The sequence below is a fragment of the Mizuhopecten yessoensis genome, unplaced genomic scaffold, assembly GCF_002113885.1.
Source record: "Mizuhopecten yessoensis strain PY_sf001 unplaced genomic scaffold, ASM211388v2 scaffold10821, whole genome shotgun sequence".
Taxonomy (NCBI): domain Eukaryota; kingdom Metazoa; phylum Mollusca; class Bivalvia; order Pectinida; family Pectinidae; genus Mizuhopecten; species Mizuhopecten yessoensis.
Genome location: NW_018408738.1, coordinates 103,876 through 126,115, shown reverse-complemented (window position 1 = coordinate 126,115; position 22,240 = coordinate 103,876). Strand labels below are relative to the sequence as shown.

Here is a 22,240-nt window from a genome sequence, read left to right as displayed (position 1 = left end):
CACTCATTCTCAGTTATATGTCATGTTACTTCGATAATGGGTGGAGGGGGATGTCAGGACACTCATTCTCAGTTATATGTCATGTTACTTTGATAATGGGTAGAGGGGGATGTCAGAACACTCATTCTCAGTTATATGTGATGTTACTGTGATAATGGGTAGAGGGGGATGTCAGGACACTCATTCTCAGGAGTGTGCCCCTTCATTGAAATAAACCCTGCAAGAGCACACATTCTTATTATCAATGTGCACGTATCCTGCACTGCAATAGGGGATTTTCATATCACTCATTTGCCGTCAAACTCTCAAACAGACTAACAACTGAAAGTTAGTCAGTTAGTGCTCATTCTTTTACAAACACACATTTGATTCTGGAATAAATGAAATACACTGTATTCCTGACTGTTTTAGGAATTAAAACCTAAACTTTTTTATGATGTTTCTAGTCCAATGAGGAAGAAAAATGTCAACGATTGGTATGAAAAGTATAGGCAAGAAAAAACCCTGTTAAAGGTGTCGATGGGTTTAAGTGTATGATCAATTTTAACAATAACTCAATTGGATGTAGATTTTCAACTGCTTGATTGTGATAGTTTTTTGAGAAAGCAAAAATGTATAAGTTTTTGTCAATTCAGTCTGTCAATAAATTACCATGTATTATAATTCAAATAATGACAGTTGTTTCACTCCATTTTAAGCATCAGAATGACACTGATTTAGTATTACAGTGATCATTTTCTCTATTATATTATACCTCCCTGTTAAGCATCAGATTGACACTGATTAGTATTATAATTACCATTTTCTCTACTAAGTGTTTTTCAGCTGTATCAAAGAGAGGCTACCAGTGAGGAAAGCAGCTTTAGATTTACATTAAGATAACAATGTCCATTTAATGTCCTGATTGTCTTTGTTAAGAGAGATTCATTTTAAATGAGCATTTGGCATCATTTGCCTCACCAACAACACTTGGACACGGAATCAAAACATTTGTCACCTAAAATACAAATCTAAGAGAAAAGGTCATGTATGTGCAATGGCTATTCCCTTGACCATTCAGGCTTAAAGGTCCAAGGTTTAAAGCCGGTCATCTGTCCTACCATTTTTTTTATTAGAAAAATAAAACAATTGAAGGTTGAAATCACAGACTGAAATCTCATGAGCTTTTAATCATTATGATATCTTCCGTTATATCTTAACAAAATTGATTATTCATTAAAAAATAAAGTTTGCTTTTTGTTAGTACATGTCGTGTTTATTTATATGAAATATGTGGGAACTTTGTTAGCAAGACCAATGCATATGCACTAATTTTAAAATATTACCAAAATGTTAATGGATCTGGTTCCATTCCTGGTAATTTCAGTCTTCAAGTTATGGAGGATGATGGTTTTACCGTCAACGTGATGCTGAAGGAGAATGGAGTAACTGTTGTGTAACAGTTCTGTTTATAAACTAACAAACCTCCGACCGTCCTGATTACAATTCATCATGGACATATAAGAACCTGCCCTGAATTACCTAATCCATTATCGCACTCAACCAGCCATACATAAACAGGCACTGTTTTTCTTGAGAAATACGTTTTTCTCTCTATTTCAAATAGCTCTATCAAATAGCTGTAAAGAGTCACTGCAGATTTTGTGGTTTTTACTGAGCCAATGAAATGAAAATAAAACTCATACAGTAATGAGAATTCAGGGATCGGAAAGAAAACTAATTCTTTTAGGAGAGTCAGTTTCCGCTAAAAAATGTGTGTATCAAAGGGAATGGACTTCCCAGCTGCCTGACATGTGTATGTAAGACAGCATGTTCCAATATATTGGTTATACAGCAAGAGTTTCAAAATAAACTGTCAAGCTTTAACTAGTCAAAAAATGTTACAATATCCCAGTTTTACATCCTGTCTTGCAATAAATAATTAAATGCTGCAAGATGAGTCAAACAATGTTAAAACATATAGATGATGTATTTACATAATCTTAAAGTTTAGGGTGGTTGGGTGGCGCACTTGCCTTTCACCAACTGGCGATTCCCGGATCGGACATGAAAAGGTATGGGGTCACTTGCCTGACCACATAGATTTTCTCCGGATATTCCGGTTAACCCCCACATTTAGATCCCCTGCGTGTTAACATCCAGTTAACAGTTTTAAAATTTTGTTTCATAATCGTTGTAAAATAAATAAAGTTTATACTAAATTTGGAAGTTTAGTCTTATTATTAACTCCGTAAACTTCAACTACAAATCAAACAATTTTCCAATAATTTTTAAACTAAGTCTTATAAGATACAGCGAAAGTCTTAAATAAACTCAACCTGTCAGATTCAGCTTTAGGTAAGTACTACATTGAAGCTTTCTATTCAATAAAACACTCAGTAGGGTCAACATCTACTGAACCTCTCTCTCGGCTCATACTGAAGAAATCCCGAGCTACACTGTAATAGGTGGATATAGTCCTGTCCCTTCTGATCTGGCCTAACTTCAATGATCAAACTTAACATGTGGGACACATCAGGTCTAACACAAATTGCTCCCAACTGTTAGACTGCACCTAAATCTCTGGGTATTGTGTCTACCATAAAGGATATTACTTTTAGAATAAACAAAAGGTGTGGGGTAAAAAAATATACTTCTTTCGTTATTCTGCGGTTAAGTGAATCCATGTGCTAACACCATATGAACTAAATGAAATAAAAGTATGCAAGACATTATCAAATGTTTCAAGGGGTTACGTTTAACTGAAATCACATGTGATTGTTTATACTCTGTTCAGTTTTTCGAGCAGGGACAGGAGATGAAATAATTGAAATTGTTATTGCGGGCAATCCTGCCTTCAATTAGTCGTATTAATGAGAATTGTATATCTTCCTCATGTAATATGGCAGCCAGTGCAACAGGCCTCCACATTTATTTATCACTGCACTAAGACAATAATCCTCCAATCAAAATTGTCCATTGCATTTGCTGAACATTTTTTTCAATGCTAATGTTTATTTGAAAAAAAAAAAGCATTTTCACTTTATTTATTCAAGTTACTATCAGATTAATTCAGATTTAAAAATAGCCACAGAATTGCTTCTAAGATGTAAATGCTATTAATGTACATATCATTCCAGATATCTTGTGACTTTTAATTTTTAATCAAGTTCCCAATGTATTTAAAAAAATCACTCAACTACTGAAATGTATAAGAATTAGAACCGGAGTAAATAAGTGTCTGAAAAAAACCCAAGATTAATGCCTACTGTATCTAAATAATGAAGATGTCAATTCAAGTAAATGGGAAAAGTTCTTGACAGTTTTAAAACATTTTAAATACGCTCAAATTTATTTGATATCTCCTAACATATCATTACAGAGTTCCCGCATCTCAATAACATATAATAAACATTTTCCTTACCGTCATCGTTTTATGATTGTGCAGCAAAGCTGAACGATGGAACTCTAAAATTAAGAGGTTTGCAAATGACTGAATTTCAACAGCAGGTGTTTGTCGGTAGGTGATAGTCGGATTACATTTAATCCTACACACTTTCTCCCATTCTAAAATACAGCCAAATATTTAAAAACTTTCAGATATTGATACAAAAGGTTTTATAAATTGGGCAAAATTCAATAATTAATAGCTTCTTTCAGAAGTTTATTTAAGTGGCACAGGCGATATATTGAAGTGTGCCACCCAATCAATTTTCCATGTGGAATTCACACCTTTATTATCAACAGGTGAGGCACACGACTGTTCCAAAATTCCAAAACGGTACATCAAAGGACACCGACAAAGTAAAATCTAACAGATATTTCCTCAAACTATTTTATGCACCAGTAAACCCAGTCCCAAAAACGACTAAACAGAAAAGAAGTTGAAATTTGACAGGCAAACAAATTGGTAGCATTTTAATTTATTGCTGTCTGTTTCATTGTAACTTCCTTTCTAATTGTAATAAAATATCTTTTTAAATCTTTATCATGTATTATTTATTACATTATTCTCCTGTTGTGGACATTACCCTGCTGTTTCTTAGTAATTAGTCCTGATTATCTTTCTCCTAAATAGTTAGCATCTTAGTACAATTACATGTATGTATGTAACATGATGGTTGGCTAGTGCAGTGGATAAACCACCAAGGCGTCCGGGATTCCCCAAACGAATGTGCAAAGGTATTGGGTCACCTACCTGACCATTGAATCCCCCCTCCCCCGGTACTCAGATTTCATTCCACATTAAGACCCATGCACGCTAACATCCAGGCCAACAAAAGGTGATTAATATATGTTGAAATAAATTGCTTTAAAAGAAATAAACTTGATCCTTTTTTTATGTTATGTACACATATATATCGCTGAAGATATCACTTGTAAGGTCGATGTATCACTATTATACAATTACATACATTTGGGTAATTTTTATAATGTTTGTTTACAGCCTATAATGGTTTTACATTCATTAATTACCATTCACATATACCATATATGCCCAGTTTTATATAATTTTACACAGATATGTGTTTTGCATATAGCTGATCACAGTTTTATATAATTACATTTAGATCGCATTTTTATTAAACTGAAATTTAAGTTTAAACTTATTTTATTATTTATTTACCATTTGTTTGTATTTCTAAGAACATATGAAAGAGTCTAGATGTATATTGTGAATGAAGAATTATTTGATTATTAATAAAGAGTGCTATATTATGGTGGGGAATTTAATTGTCTTTATAATATTGTCTTGGATTAAACATACCTGGTACCAGTTTATAATTCCTGAGGAGTCGGTAGGAGATTTTCAGAGATTTTTTTCAGAGATTTTTATTATCACTCAGGCACACTATTGTGTGCAACAAGAGGTCATCATAAAGTACAATATAACAATGATATGGTTGACCGTAAAGCACTCATCTTACTATGCTAGCGTACAATAATATAGTGGAAACTATTACACTCCTCATACAATGATATACGCAATATTACACTGTACTAGCATACCTTATTATAATAGACAGTATAACGCACTGATCATACAATGACACTCATCATACACTGTGATATACATTATTAAACTCATTTTACAATACTATTACGATGGTATAATACATAGCATTACATTCACACATACTGTGCGTTCACACTGTGGTATATAGCAGGCACTGTTTCATCCATCTTACAGTACAATCCTACAATAATATTATTACAGTATTACACATATATTACTCGCGCTCAATGATACATATATTATAGATAGTATACCACACCCTACAGTGCAATCATACCATGGCATAATAGTGACTATAATACTCATCATACCATATAATATTACAAAGGTATAATAGACAGTGTTACAATCCCATCATACAATACTGTAATAGACAGATAACAAAACAAACCAGGATAAGCAAGCTGTAACCACACTCATTATGCAATACAATTATGTTAGGTTTAACAAATGATCAGTAATATCTATATGTATACAAAAGTTTCCAGTTTGATGTGTGAAATTCACATATTATTTTTTAATTGTCTTTCTAGTAATTGTATGAACAGCGATAGATTTGATAATATTCTAACTTTACATATTGATATTAATCCTTTCATTTTATGAACAGATGGATTAGAGGTGTAATAAATAGGTATATATTTTCTGCGGATTTGACTTACATAAGCATTTGAACATATAAACAAATAATGATACTCGCTTCCAACTCCAGTAAAACAAAGCGGACAGATTCTGCCTTCACGTGGTGTTCTAGTCCATCGCCCAGTCTCTATAGGCAGAGATATATTACTGGTTCTGAACTTACAGATAGTTATTCTATCTTTTTGTTTGAGCATAGTTAAGTATTTTTCAAACTGAAATTGATGTTTAAATATTGCATATGTTTGACCCCGGGAAGAATTTTCAATATCAGTATACCATTGTTGTATAAATTGGTCATACAGAATAGTTTTAAAACTAACCCTAAGGTAATTTTTATTCATAGTGCAAGTTTTTTGTTGTAACCATACATAACTTAGTCCCGTGCAATTGAATAGATTCTTGATATATGAAATCCATTTAAAATCAGCGAAATCATTTTCATGTAAATTCAGCATAAGCTTGTACATTATACTAGACAATTTATTTTCACCTGTAATTAGTTTATACCAAAACATTATCATTCTAGATTTAATTTCAATATTCAGAGGGTACCTACCCGTTTCACCATATACATATGTACCATTATATTTGCTGTGGAGCTATGTATGTTTAAAATTCTTTTACAAAACTGTACATGTAATTTCTCAATCATATTGGTATTTTCAAACCCCCAAATTTCTGAGGAGTACAAGAGGATTGTGGATATTAATACATCAAACAATTTTAATTGTAGGTCAATTGGTAAAATAATATTTCTTATTTTTTTATATAAAGCATACATTGCTTTTTGAGCCTGTTCAACAAGTTTTTTCTTGCTTTACAGAAACTGCCATTATAATGAAACAGCAGTCCTAGAAACGAGTGACAGTCATGTGTTTGCAACTCTACACCAAAGAGAGTAAAACAAATATTTTGTGCATTACTTTTTCTTTTTTCAAAGATAACAACTTTAGTTTTATTGAGATTAACTTTAAGTTTTCAAATAGTACAGTAAGTTTCAAATTCACGGAAAGCATTCTGTAGACCTTTAGCTGTTTCAGACATAACAACTGTGTCATCTGCATATAGCAGAATAAATAATTTAACAAAATATACTCATGCGTAGGGATAGGATTATAAAGGCCAGATGCTGATAATACCTCCAACCAGTTATCCAAATTAGTCCAGAAGTCTCAGTTACTGACAATAAAACTAACAAAATTTATTAAATTTCTTTATTAATTCTTTAACAGCATCTGATAATGTGTTAGCCTGTAATTTTGTCTTTGATTAGAAGATGTTTTGTTTAAATAAGTTGCATTTTTCATTTTGATAAAAGTGAAAGACCATTTTGTGTTGGTTGGGTGAGACTAAATAGGGGACAGATGTTCAGTAATATTATACATTACACAATCATCTACAATAATTATTTAAGATACAAACGTTAATAGTACAATATGCATTGTTTAGTCTTATTTTGATCAAGATGCCAGCTAAATCAAATTGAACTGTCACAAAAGATTGTGACCTTATCTTGAACTTCTATATAAAAACACTATAACCCACAAGGTACATGAAGAACTAATGAATTATTTTTCTATAAACAAATAAATATTTTACCTGTGGCTATAGGTCTTCAAATGCACACACAGTCAAATTTTGCAGGCAGTCCCTGGTTTGTTGTCATGAACTTCAGGTGGTCAATTAAAAGCCATTTAATGAACCAATTTTGCTTCCATCATCTTAGTAGCCGTGCTGTACATTGTAGATTTGTGTGTACAAGGAGTGTGTTGTCACTACCTGTAAGCTCCCCTCGCTGTGTGCCTGCTGCTTACAATGTAAATGGACAGATTCTGTCTGGTCACACTACACTGAACACGTGGAGCCAAACTCAGATCGATGCTGGTGGAGGTGCCCAACCATGTCGTGGGGGGAATTCATGTGATGCACTGCTGTCATTGCTGGAAGGCATTATGATGATGCTGATCATTTAATTTCTCCATTTCTTACAACACATTTAAGGGAAAATATGTCGCTCAGGTAACATGACAATGGAAGTTGATTTGGGCACATGCATGTAAAAAACTGTATTTATTATAATCATCATATTTTAAAGAGTTTCCATTTTTTCAAATTTTGGAAGAATAATGAACTTAGTGATAAATTACTACACCAAGTCCCTCTGCACATTTCTATCATGGCCAACAAGAGTGATTGATATGATTTTATAAATAGTTACGTATCAGAATAGTTGTAAAATAGATAAGATTATTTGTATTGTTCTGTGTTATAGTATTAAATAGTGTCTTGCTAGGATTTATTATGATACCTCAAACAAGGACCTCTAGGAGTTATTTTAGTGCTTTGAAGGTTTTTGGTCAATGTGACTTTGTCTTTACTTGAATGCTAAGGACCTTTAGTCTGTGAGCAAATACATTCTACAACAGTAGCATTGAAAACTTCTTATCCATGCCAGGCACAAACTGTTTCTTCTGGACTATTTTTTTTTTTATCTGGGGAGCAGCATATCTATTATCAAAGGGGAGACAATAGACAAGTATTAATGTTTCCTCACCCTTCCAAAAAACTAAACAAACCATGATTTATTATTCTCTTTGAAATAAACTGAAAAATTAATATCAAAAGTCTGTTCATTTTATGCTGGACACCTTACTGGTATATATGTGTATAATTCATGGCTCTAGCTGTCAAATATAATTTATTAGGGAAAGGTGTTACAATACCATTACCTTAAAATTCAGGTTTTTCTTTAAAATATTCATGATATTGATAAGCAGACACGGTTGAGCAATCAAGAATGCACATTGTTGATAAAAAGAGAAATCGTCAGTAGATGCGCAAAATAGAGATGGAAGCCGAAATTCATTTTGATATCAGATATGTATCTTTTGTATGAAGATGTACAATGTGTGATACATATTTATGATTGCCGTCCCTGTCAGTGTCATATGGGTAATATTCTGAATCTGATGGTTACATGATTAAACACAACAACAGCGCAATCACTAATTCATGATCAGGTATAGCAGTAAATCATTTTAAATGACAAAATTATATGTTTATTTTTTTTAAACAATGATCTACTTCTACTTTTTTAAATGACTCTAGAAAAAGAAATACAACAATAATGCAGTGGAACTTCATTACACATCAATTCTACAAAGCCGATATACATTGTAGTTTGCAGTTTATTGAAAGTTCATGAATGACACTACATAAACAGGAAAACTTTGAACATAATCTACTTTAATATCCTTTTAATGAAATATTCTAAAACTGACCAGCCATGTTTCTCCTGACATGCATTTTTTCAATATTTTAACATTTGTGGATTAGCTCCCTTAGTTGTGCGAACACCTCGCTAACGCCAATTCCCTTGCTTCTGCCGTTTTCAATTTGACTTTTTAAAGGGAATGAAGTTTTTTTCATAATCTTATCACAAAATTCTTAATGAAAATATAGTTCGATACTCCTTATGAACAATTCATGTCGAGAGAATGACAGGAGACAATGTTTTCTTCTAAATCCATAATGAAGACACTGTACAACCATGCATTTTAGCGACAGCTGTAAGTGATCTAACAAGTAAATATGTCTTTCAAGCAGAGGAGAGAAGGTAAATTATGGCTTAATTCACATAACTTCTTTACAATACAATAGCATATTCCAAACAATACTCCATCATCTGTATAAATGAGCCATTTCTTTTATGCTTAAACCTGCTGATTTCGTACTTCGTGCAGTTTGAAATTCTCCCGATGGTTTCCTCTTGTGAGCATACTCTAATTTATCTGTTTCTTTTTATTGAAATCCAACTGTGAACAGAATTATCTCATTAGATTTATTCATTATGATACTTATAATTATTGCTTGCGATGTATTGTGTAATTTCAAAGAGACAAATTTAGTATGCGTTATGTATGTAATGAGAATTACTGACACCGTGTTATTGGTCGACAGTGTGGTTCTGTACCTGTTTACTTCTCACTGAATAGCCAGGATATTGCAATATTTCGGTCGTAGCTTTCCCAAAAGATAAAATTGACCACAATAAGTGAATGTCAGCTTCAGGTCATGCGATTATCAACTATGTAAACTTTCGTTAGGAGATATATATTTTCAGTATCTAATCAATTTTGAGGGTGTTATTGGACTTAGCCCGTGTAATTGTTACAATCTAAGATAAGTTGGTATGCAAACAATTTCATTTGAAAGTTTTGGCATTGTACCGATCTTGACATGGCAATGAAATCTGAAGCTCCACACATTATAAGGGCAACCGTTACTAGATCATTGTTCCCTTTCGACTACTGCCTTTTTCAAAACAGAGCTGCCTTTGAGTTGGGGATTTCCAAAGAAGTATATTTACTTCTTAAAACTAGCTTCTTATGGGTGTGTTTTCTCTGCTCTTTTTGGGGTTGAAATTCAGCCATTCCCCGTGGTATTTTGTCATTTTCCCTCCAATATCAAATTTTAATTTAATAAAAATATATATATATATTCTTGACTACACTAGCCTCTTTTATTGTATATACTATATATATATATACTACCCGGTAAGAAACACAATAATTTTTCCCTATAAAACAAGATGACCAATGTGCCTGTATCACTTATATGTTGCTCTTGGCAAACATATTTCTCATCTATAGCCTTCTGAAGGTAGGACCAAGGCCAAATTTAAATTTTAAGAGATGTAAAACCCTTAATTACTACATGCCACAGGTCATTTATCATGGCCTCATAGACCACTTGGTTTGGAAGAATAAGTTGTAAAGTTTTAATATATTTTATCCCTGTGGCCTTAAATGTAGGTCAAGGTACCTAATTTGAACAAACTGGACAGCACTCAATCCTAACATGCTTTTGACAACTATCATGACCCTAGACCTCTTGGTTATGCAGAAAAAGTTAATAACTAAACAAATTCCAAAACAATGACCTTGAAGAAAGGTCAAAATTATTTCGGTCTCCTAACTTTGTAAATGTAGCACTCCAAGCCAGCAAGTTACTGACTGTAAACCATGACTAAAGCCTTTCTGTTCTTCAAATGAAATTTGACCCTAGTGACCTTAATACCAGTTAAGGTTACTTCTGTTCACAAAATCTGTAGGACACCATGCCTGAAAGTAACTTTCCAGATATCATGACGTTAGTGCTTTCAGTTTAAAATTATTCATTTGTTGCACAAATTTTGCCTCTCCAAACTTGAACATGGGTCAAGGTCATTTATGTTCAGAAACAAATTTAACTCCCGAGGACAGCTAAGTAAAATTTGAAGATGTTAGGCTTTTATTATATTCATTATGCTTCAAATTCTTCGGAAACCATGGGCCCTCTGGAGCCCCATCCTTATCATTAAAACTGTAACATATCTGACCAGGCACATCAACAATGATATGCTTTACTAAAGTGTTTGCCCACCACTGTTGTTTTCTATTTTAACCGACACCTAAGGTTACCCATCAAAATAGCATTCCGATGAAAAAGCCAGTTAAATGTGTTTAAATTTGTCGTTATAACGAGGAATCCGCCCCAAATCTACCGATTCAGGAGTATCTAGTGACTGAAGATGGAAAGTGAGAAATTGTTTAATAGTACAGTAGAGTCATACCTGTTGTAAAGTTCAAAGGAAGCAAACGTTTGTATGACCTAATGACTGTCGGGTTAAACATCCCGAATACAACTTAATGTGATTTTGAAATGACATGGTTTTGCATAGTATATTGTCCCACATTTTATTCTGACGCTTTATTACGCGAAAGTGATTTGAAGATTTACTTCCTTTGTAAAAGAAATTGGATATAAGCTTTAAAATTGGGACATCAAGTTTGTACCTGACTGACAACCAGATTTGTTAACAAAATTTGACCATAATGATGTTTTCTCATGCACAAATTCTGTAGTTGTGTGTACAAGGTTTCAGATCCAGTTACATTGGGTCATCCCGTTATATCCCCAGTGGTACAGATCAGCCACAAGATATGCCTGAGGACATCTCGAGTACAAACACATTTGGGAGTCACAGGGTGAATAAATGGAGAAGAAAAAGGTCTTTGACGGGGTTTCTATGTTACAACACAGTCCATTATCCCAGGCCTAATGGACCCCTGCAACGGGTGTATTAGGGGCATCGCTCAGGAAACAGGCATAGATTTTTATGTGTCGCAGAAAGATAAAATAGAATCAAATTTATTTGTTAGAATGCAAATGACAATTGTCAAAATTTGCGCTGCTAGCAACCGAGATGGCTGATGGAGATACAAGTGTAAGGGTAGCGAAATGAATGGTCCTGGGCGGGGTACTATTCAACATACAGCCTGTGTTGATGAAAGCTACCATTGTCCAATTGTATATCACTGTACCCTCACCATTCTACATAAGAAGTGACGCTTGCTATTTCAAATTTTGTTGAGTTTTAGTTTGATACCAAATAAATGTAAAAAAGTGTTTATCTCCATAGCTCTAAGGTTATATAGTTATACACTAACCAGGTACTTAATCCACTTGTTACATTTTCAGTGCAAATAATTCAATGTAGTATTTAAACTTAACAAACTTCTTTCAAAAATTTTCAATGACAATCTTAAACAGCACATTTTAAACATTGTGATAATGTTTTAAAAGTAGCCTCAATATTAGACCAAAATGTTTGCAGAAAAGAAGGATGTCATTATATGTAGGACATTTACTGCCTTTGCGCCCAGAAACAAAGAAACATGCTACCTAAGGTTAAAATGGTTTTATAGCCACTTTCTAAAATACTTAGAGTATGTACATAATGGCTGAGTTGGCATGTCTTCATACAGCACAGAGTATGATCATTTTAAAACAGGAACCAGGTGAATTTCTCACTCATATTTTGTTACTAATTGATATATCACTGATATAGAAACAAACAAGCAAATCCTTAGAATTTAAATCCCCCGCTTGCAGGACATATTGTAGGTTAACATTGTTGAAGTTATAGGGTCAAACATGTGAGTATCGTGCTGTTGAGACATAATGTATAGCTTGAAACTTGAAGAAAAAAGCCCTGTACCTCATTGATTATCCGTAAATATGCATAAATCACATCGGTTGGCAAACTTAGCATGATTTGGATGTGCATAAGGAATTTGGTTGAAACATCTTAACAATATCTACAGCAACATGTACTAATTGCAATGGGGGACCATTACAGATGTCTCCCAAACTGCCCCCAAAGTCGCAAAGATGCATCAGAACAGTACACCTACAATGTACATACTAAATTTGAGTGAAATTGAGCAATTTCTAAATTGCAACCAATCAGAATCCTCTGTGTAGTTGCTATGGCAAGGAAACGTTTGCGATTCAGAATTTGCAGTCCCCTAATACCCCTATAAACCAATTTTCATCGAAATCAAACAATATCTAAATTGCGACCAATCAGAAGCCTCTGTGTGGTTGCTATGGTAACGAAACTTATGTGGTTTTATTCGCAGCCCCCTAATATCCCTATATACCAATTTGCTGTACAAGCCCACAATGAGCTGACTCTATATGTATTTGGTGAACTTTCTCCAATGATTCCATGAACAAATCTTCAGCAAGCTTTTCCCATATTTTTCTTTATCAGCATTATCAAAGAATTTTCTCCCATTGTTTCCATTTAAAAGTCTTTTAAGTAATTAGTTCTTCTTATGTTTCTCTGAACAAGTCTTCAGCGAGCTGGCTTCTTCCTTTTATTCTGTAGTCTCTTCACTCTTTAGTGAGCTTTCCATATTATCCTGTATTTTTTCCTGTCGCATCAGTGAAATTTCTCTAATATTTCTAAAGGAACTTTCTCTCTTTTTTTTTAAGTCAATCAATTTTCAAAGATACTGGTGCAAGCACATTCTCAGTACCCCCTTTTTTTTTTAAATAATAAAATTGAAAGAGTCTTCAGGGCCCAATCACAATTTCCAGTGACATTCCAGGTCCAGGAGGAAAGTTTCTATGGACAATAACATTAGGACAGCACAGACTAATTTAAAATTGTGTTGAGAATCGGAAGCGGCAATCATATTCGATTATTGGAAGACTTATCGATTATCGATTATAACCAGAACATCCAAACTCTGGTAAATATGATCTATTTGAAATATGTGTAATTATGATGATTAGAATTGGGATTTGCAGCATACAGTAATTTTGCCATGTAATATCAAAGGCTGACTTGGTTTATCCATTTGACAGTATTTTATGCTTTTACACCTTTAGTTTTAATCTACTACTAGAATTTGACTAAGAGTATATCTGACAGATATCGACAGAAAACAGCATGCAACATTTAAACCGATTAATCGATTATGAAATTTTATCAATCGATTAATTTTAATTGGTTGTACAATCGATTGATTTTCGATTATAATCAATTATCGGAACAACACTAATTTAAAACACAAGATACTTTGACTGGTGACCAATTTAATCATTTTTTTAAATTACTAAAACCAATTTGTTTAATTGGAACTTCAACATGCTGATATAAACTAAAACAGTCTTGAAATCACTGAAGGGGAACTGAAAGTCGTGAAAGGCGACCCATTCTAAGTGCAATAATCCATCTATAACTGCACATAAAACGTTAGTACCTGGTCCAGCAGTACATTGTAACCCGAGGATACGTCTTGCTCTACCAATGGTTTTAACACCATTATACTTCTATCTTGATATGCTAATGACAGGGTCACATTATAATTTATGAATACATAATTAATAACATCTGTAGATTGTTGACATGACAATACGAGTTACCTGATGCTGAGGGAAGAGGACGGCCAGCGTGTGATGGTTGAGTGAACACAAAAAATCCATGCTCCAGTGATTTTAATCAAATGGCAGGTCCCACGTCAAGCATCGTCTGTTTCATGACATTTTAATTTAGTGTGGAGTTTGGTAGCATCATTCTGTCCACTGAATCGAAAACTGTAAAACGTAGAAAAACAATTGTAAAGTGTGTTTTGGTCATGAACCTCTAGATGTTTGATTGGTATATATATATAATTTATCGCTTGAAGAGGCTAACAACAACAGACAATGACGTATACCCCCACAGGTGGAGTTTAGAATCAAACCAGACGCGTGCCGACGTAGAAAAATTAAATTCTAACAAGTTTAACCTCATGCCTTTCATAAAGTATTAAGTTCTAACATACTGCTCACTTGAAACATGATTGAAAATAATGCGTTATTTATCATTTAAACACATGGGGCATGTTTGTAATATAAATGATTTTCTAGCTTGGTAGAACAACTGCAGTCCGTTACACAAGACATAACTGAAGGTCATCAAATGGAATTCTGGGTAAGTTTTTAGTTTGTATTAGGAAGTAAATAAAAATCCAACCTAAAAACCCCATTTTGTGAAATTTTGAACAAAATGTTTTTATATTTTAGAACTAGTGAAAAAAACAACTTGAACTGCTTTCAGTTGGCATTCATTGTCAATAATATAAAACATCGATTTTGTGGACAACTCGTACACATTTTACACCTTTGTGTGTATACGCTTCATTGGTCATTTGTCTGATGAAGGTGACAGTGTATATATCGTACTAGTCATCGAAACGTCACATAGAAAATTTATTTGGTTGTGTAAAAAGAACTTCTCATAATCCATACTTACCAACCCGAAGAAAATGTTTAGAAATAAAATAATATAAATGCAAAATGGAAATGACAAATTCAACATGGAGCATCAATGCACTTGATAGAATTGATCATTTCCAGTTGTCATTCATATTGGCTATTCGAGTCACCGTACCAACTGAAGTCAGTGAGACACTTTATTACCAGTGACATCAGACTATTGCCATACATGTACAGTAACATTCTCTATTGATTTACAGTCATTACACTATCACTAGTATCAGGGCTTTCTCTCTCTCACTAATTTTGGAATGGAGCCTGTGGCTTTTGAATTGGGAAATTTGTGTTGCAGTAAGCAAAATTGTTATTTTTTGGAATCGTATAAAATTATAATTGTTTTTTATAAAGTATCAACTGAAACACTTCAGCATCCTTATTTATGATTTTTTTTCTATCATTTAGGTGTTGCCCAGTTCAATTCCTGTAGTGGAACTGGACTGGGTCGATCGCCAGCGACCAGGTAGCTCAATTGGTAGAGCGTCAGTCTAGAGTTTGGAAGGTCCAGGGTTCAAATCCTGGTCTGGACTTTCTACAGTTACAATGCAGCCTTTTATCTTCCTTACTTTTACAGCAGCCTGCTACTTCATGAATTAAGAAAATATAGGAATATTTTTTTATTGAAACTGGGAAGATATTTCTCACTTTTCCTTCAGTTTAGAAAAATAAATCACGTTTTTGCAAGGGAAAGCAAGCAGCCTGTCTTCGGCAAAAACAATCACTGCAATAAAACCTTTGACCTTCCCTTGTTTCAAGTTTTCGGTGTATGCCTGGCAAGGGTAAACCTACCTAAACCTGTGTTGTAAATAGTTTTGTCTTCAGGGCCAACTCTTTTAAAACAAGAGTACTGCGGGGCGGAACAAAATACGCCCGTCCAATGCCATATAGTGTTATATACTTTCTTACAGTGAAATAAGATCTGCATCATTCTAAGAGTGGTTAGCTGATATGCTATAAAAAGGTGGGAGAAAATCTTCGGACAAAAAACAAATACTGAAATGAACAAAAGGCAAAACATTTTGCAAAAATCGTTGAATCAAAAATCTTTTCAGGAAGACACAACTTCATATCATGATTATAAAGTATACCAAGTTTCAAAGAGATCCATTGAAAAATGTAGGAGGAGATTGCCGGACAAAATTCAAATACTGAAATGAACAAAGGACAATAACTTTTAGAAAAATTGTTGAATCAGAATTCTTTTAATGGAGACACAACTTCATATCATGATTATAATGTATACCAAGTTTCAAATAGATCGGTCGAAAAATGTAGGAGGAGATCTCCGGACAAAATGCAAATACTGAAATGAACAAAGGGCAATAACTTTTGGAAAAATTGTTGAATCAATTTTTTTTTAAGGGAGACACAACTTCATAATTATTATGATTATCATGTTTACCAAGTTTCAAATAGATCGGTTGAAAAATGTAGGAGGAGATTGCCAGACAAACAAAGTTTACGCCGGCCGACGGGACAATGCCATTCCATAATACTAACGTCAAATTTGACTGTCGTATAAAAAGGAAGGAGGAATGTAGTAGAACTGGTGTGGCTGGATCACTGGTGACCAGGTAGCTCAATTGGTAGAGTGTCTGTTTAGTGTTTAGAAGGTCCTGGGTTTGAACCTTGGTCTGGCTGTGCATTCAGTGTTCCCACTCATTTTTCTACCTGGGGGTTTTGGTACTCCCGAGGTTTGCACCAAGGTACACCATAGTTAGTACACCAGCAGATTTAGGGGGTACAGGTATGGTTTTTTGGGGGGTATTAATTTTTGTTCTCTTAAATTATGTACTAATACAATAAAAATCATGAGAATTATCCTATTCAGCATTTGTTTTCATTTTGTGATCAATATTTTGTAAATAATATTTATCAATTAACGTATTTATTAATAATAAAACATTGCAAGGATGACTGCATATCAAGATCCATTCTGTAAAATGTCACCTATGTTGATCCTTAACTTATTTCTTGTTTTTTAATTCACTGATGACGTAACAGCGCTGATGTTTGTTAATGTGTTGGACCTTCTATTAAGCGACAAAATAATGATTAATATTTCTTTGTGATAACTGTATTCTGACTGATTATCTACCTCAAACAATCAAATTCCTCCTGCCATTTGGTTTAATTTGATTTTTTTAAAATATTTTTACGTTTTGCATTGGCAAGTGGCCGGAGTGCCGATTTATCCAGGCTGTCATTTATTAGCACCGTCCGTTTGTTTCACCGTGGAATCTGAGTTTGGGCAAACTGAAAATAAACCATGCAGCGTGGTTTGCTTCAACATTTTGTTTGTGTGTATTCTTCTGGGTAGTCGAAGCGCTTTACTATCCAGGCGAAAAAACGTGGGAAAACGTCACAATTTTCGTTTTTGACTTCGACTAGTTTCTCACCTTTTGTAAATAACATTTCGTTGAGGTGTAATGTGAAATTATTTGGCCAATATTTTGCATACGAGATACACAGGTCACGTAAGGCAGTCAAAATCTTTACCATGATTTATTTAAAATATTCGCGAATCACACACATTTCTGCGTGAATGGAAACACTGGCATTTCTCTCTCCGGTTACTCAAGCAACATCATACGCCATGGTAACACCCGTATCTTTGTTACATCTATATTGTGTAACTTCTGAAGCCATGGATATCTACATGCTTTTTTATGGCCGAATATGGGTCAATTCCCTTCTCCAATTTTGGCATTATTTCCCCCTACAACATTTTCTGCTATAATTCCCCTGATCAGTTAAAAATTCCCTTCCTTGTTACTGAAATGCTACCACATAAATAGTTATCTTGGTTCCAATTTTGTTTTAAATTTTCCATCAGTTCCACAACTGAATGATTTATATCATTTTCTCGGTGTTGACGTAAATTGTCACTGGTGATATCTTATAATCCATAATGAACAGCTGAAAACTAAAATCAAAGATGTCATCCATGCCCCCCTCGAGCTCTCAGCTTTATTGGGAAAGGGCCCCTGAACAGGAATTGGGAAAATATCATCAGCATTTGGCAAAAATTGGGAAATAGCAAGTGTTCCCACATGTACAGGTCCGAGAAAATATCATAAGTTTGGAACCGAAAATAATACCTGCGATGTGATTAGCAAAAATTTGCTCCAGGTGTTTCTTAAATTTAATTCCAAATTTTGTTATTTATGTATTTTGAATGCTCCTTCATAGATGGAAACACTTTGAACATTGCACATAATTATGATGACCAGAAAATTTGTATAAACATGTTTTTTAATCCAATTGGGAAAATAAAAACTGAAATTGTGAAAATACAGGGTAATTTTTCAATTGGGAATTGGTCCCGTACTGGACCCTATAAACACCTGGGAAAAACCCTGTCTCCCCCTGGCTCTGCAGGCCTGCTGCTCTCGCTGGAAGGGTTATATGCACCTGCTGTACTGTTAGTGCCCTTTTTTGAAATAGGGGGAAATGTGCTGTAGGCTACAGCACATCTCCACCTATTTCAAAAAAGGGCACTAACTTTCTATTCCTGCATTAATCCCTAGAAGTACATGTTGAATTATCAATATCAGTATCCTTGACTTAGGTGTTGAAAGTGTCAAAAAACCCATGGGATACATTATATAGCCAACAGGATAAGCTGACCACAGGGAACTAATGATACAAAGACTTGGACATCCCAGAAGGGTCATTACAGTACATGTACCTGACCAGTGATCACTTGAGACTAGTTAGGGACCACTGGTCACTGTAACTAACTAGGCTAGAGTAATTATTTGAATATAGGAGTTATATAAAGTTGTTAGGCCCCAATTTGATGAAAATGAGGCTTAAGGCAAATAATCGTTAGGCAGATTCCACAAGATAGTTGAGTATTTATTTAAAATTTATACAGAAAAAAATGTAAGCAGCATTGTTTCCTTCACAAGATTATGTCAGTACAGTATCATACTATGAGGTTTGCCTTTGACATGGTGTTAAATTGTATGGAATTTAAAGTGATTCTTCTTCTTCTTCAAGGTACAGTCCATACCACTTAAGCGTATTCTCGGATTCTTGTACATTTAACATAGAAATTAGTCTCACCAATGTTTTACTGTATACAGGCATTGAAAATTTTCCTGATGAATTTATATTATTTCTTCTATATTTTAAGGAGTTAAAACATTTTGAAATTTTCACAATGATGCTGCTAAAAACAAAAATACACTACCAAGTCCTGGATTTTAAATGCATGCTCGTAGTCAAGATGTTTTTCATGAAAAAGGAAGTTATAATGAATATGTATTTTTCATAAATAATTTTAAGTGATAGTAAATGGGCAAGCAATTAACCCTTGGCCAATTTTTTTGTTTTGTTTCAGGTACCCTGACCAACCTAGTTTTTACCTCCGACCTACTGCACTTAAACGTCCCATTCAAACGTGTCAAAAATCATAAGTGTATTTCATGGGCAGGTACCAAAACCAAAATTATACTGCATAATTATCATTCGTTAAAAAAACCCTCAATATATAATGAAAAATTAATACAAGGGGAATATGAATCACTATGTCCGGTAATTTTTGTCTTTTCTTAAATTAGCCCCCCTTCATAAAAATGAAAATATTAGAATCCCTACCAACCTACTCTATTTAGTAATGTTACCTGAAGCATACATTTTTTTATTGGCCTTAGTAAGAAAAGATGGAGGTATTTGGAACTCTTCAGTTACTTGGAGATACAAGTACAACTTTTAATGTCCCATTGTTTTCAGATTTGTTTATAATTGCTAACTTGACAATATACATACTTAATGACTGCACTTTCTCAGGCTGACCATAGATCAGTTTTATGACCGACAGTGATGACACCATGTTGATACAGTCATGCCATGGAGACACTGACCATCTACCTCAAAGTTTTTGGGTAGATAAACAGGCCCTAAATCTCCCTAATTAGGCCCCTAATTATAAATATAGGGGCTCATAATACCATGGGGACATGGCCACAGCCTCACTGCTTCCCCTAATTAAGTCCAAATTCTGGTTTATGTGGCGACTCTGATCAACTTTCACATTCCTTACAATATGTCAGCAATTTGACACTATAAACCCTGACATACTAACATCAGCCTTAAATTATAAAAATATTGACACAACACAGGCCTGTAACTAATAGGTTCCTGTGTTTTACATTAACAATTGAAACTCCCAATTGGAGTATCAGAATCCCCTAGTGTTCTGAATGATGTTTAAAATGGCTAACCTGTCTAGAGCTATATATATTTAGAAGGAGCGGAAAAATACACAGCCAGACCGGGGTTCAAACCCTGGACCGTTCTAACTCTAGACGGACGCTCAACCAATGATTGAGCTTAATCTGGTCGCTGACAATCCATCCAGTCTAGTTCTGCTACATAAATCAACAGAACTTCTTCTGTGTCATTACAGTATTGGCCCAAATGGAAATTACTTTAAACAATATGAATTTATGAATACATATTTTATGCTTAAAATCTTTAACATTAAATATTACTTACTAAATTACATCCATCACTGGGGAATCTGCCCTATAAACTTTCTATATATATATAGACAAATTTATCTTTAACTTTTCACGTATAAAAATGTTGTAACATGCTTAACGTATTTTAATGAGGTTCTTCCTTCAGTCTTAAATCACCAAGCCGTCTAAATTGCTAGCTCTGCATTGTTCGTTATTTACTCACACTTGATTGAGGCTCACGTGCATATGCATGTGGGTGAACTTTGTATCGGTTACAAATGAAGGAGTTAGAACCTGCATAAATTACCGTCTGATGTCCAGTCTTCCCAGCAATGATACTGGGCCTCAAAGGATTGCATGGTTCATAAAACCTGTCTTTCCTGGCACCAACTTTACAGCCACGCGTTACGTTGACAACTGTCTAACATTTCCCGCCAAAATGACCAGTGTGTCATCCAAGTCATTTAGACGCTGTCAAAATTAGGTCGTGATTTTTGACTCTTCTCTCCCGTAGCTCTCGGAACGCATGTAATCCACTGCCACAACTTTAAATAAAGACATATAAAGCCAGAGAATTGTAGTATTCATTCAAATATCATCTATATTACCCAGAAAGGTAACTCATTACCGAATCGTCGATTTTAAAATGAACGTTTGTTGTTTCGAAAAAAATACCGAACTCATTCATTTAGTTTCTTCTTCTTCCAATAATCTGCATACCACCTCTGTTGTATTCTCGCAAATGGGACATACTACATATTTTATTCACCAATTTAAGTTTTTAGAAAGAGGACAGGTACTATATATGATTGGTACAAACTTGCGACCTAAATTGATTTATTAGAGATTATGTCCCTGTCCGTCGTGGGGACCAAACTTTCAGTTATTGTTGGACGTGGGATACAATACCAGTATTTACAGGGAGTCGTAAAGTGAGACTTATGGTCAGTTCACCTGGTCAACCGTCACTCTTCACTCATTTTTTATTTCTAAATCTGTCAACATGCTTATGATGAAGACATTCCTAAATTTCTTTGGTGACAGCTTTAGAAATTTGCCTGGTTCCATGTAATGAAGAAAAGCATTGCGCCATCAGTTTATGATTACAATAAAATGTTGTTGTTTTTTAAATTTTCTTCCAAATACAACAGAAAATGTAGAGAGCACGTACGTCTGCAACTTTTTGCAAAAATGCCTTAGACCGTACGAGTTATGCCCCCTATTCCCAACTTGGTCATTCCTGTATCGAACCGAGCTTGAAGTCCGCTTTCAATCGGTGCTCTAAAGTTATATGATATTTCCTGATTTTTCCAACATTAATTTAGCTTATTCTTAAATGAATTTAAGGATCGTGCGTTTACCACCTACGATGGAAAATTATTCCTCTTGTTCACCGCTCTGACTGTAACAGCTTGTTGTGGGTTATCTTAAATGAGTGGCCTCTGATGCTGTTTCTTACCGATTCATTTTTCCGCATTAT

At 34.3% G+C, this 22,240-nt stretch overlaps 1 protein-coding gene across 2 annotated transcripts in view; it reads right to left on the bottom strand.

The window, feature by feature from the left end:
* The window catches only part of LOC110462658 (protocadherin-7-like), a 78,726-nt gene extending 57,553 nt beyond the window's left edge, over window positions 1–21,173 (bottom strand). Inside the window, exons 1-3 of one of the 2 annotated variants that reach the window (XM_021516728.1) lie at window positions 21,068–21,173; window positions 14,399–14,569; window positions 7,238–7,578 (exon numbers count right to left, since the gene is read on the bottom strand). The gene's annotated coding sequence lies outside the window, so the exon portion shown is untranslated. The remainder of the gene's footprint in view (window positions 1–7,237; window positions 7,579–14,398; window positions 14,570–21,067) is intronic. The other variant, XM_021516730.1, reaches the window with a different exon arrangement.
* Window positions 21,174–22,240: the final 1,067 nt, after the last annotated feature.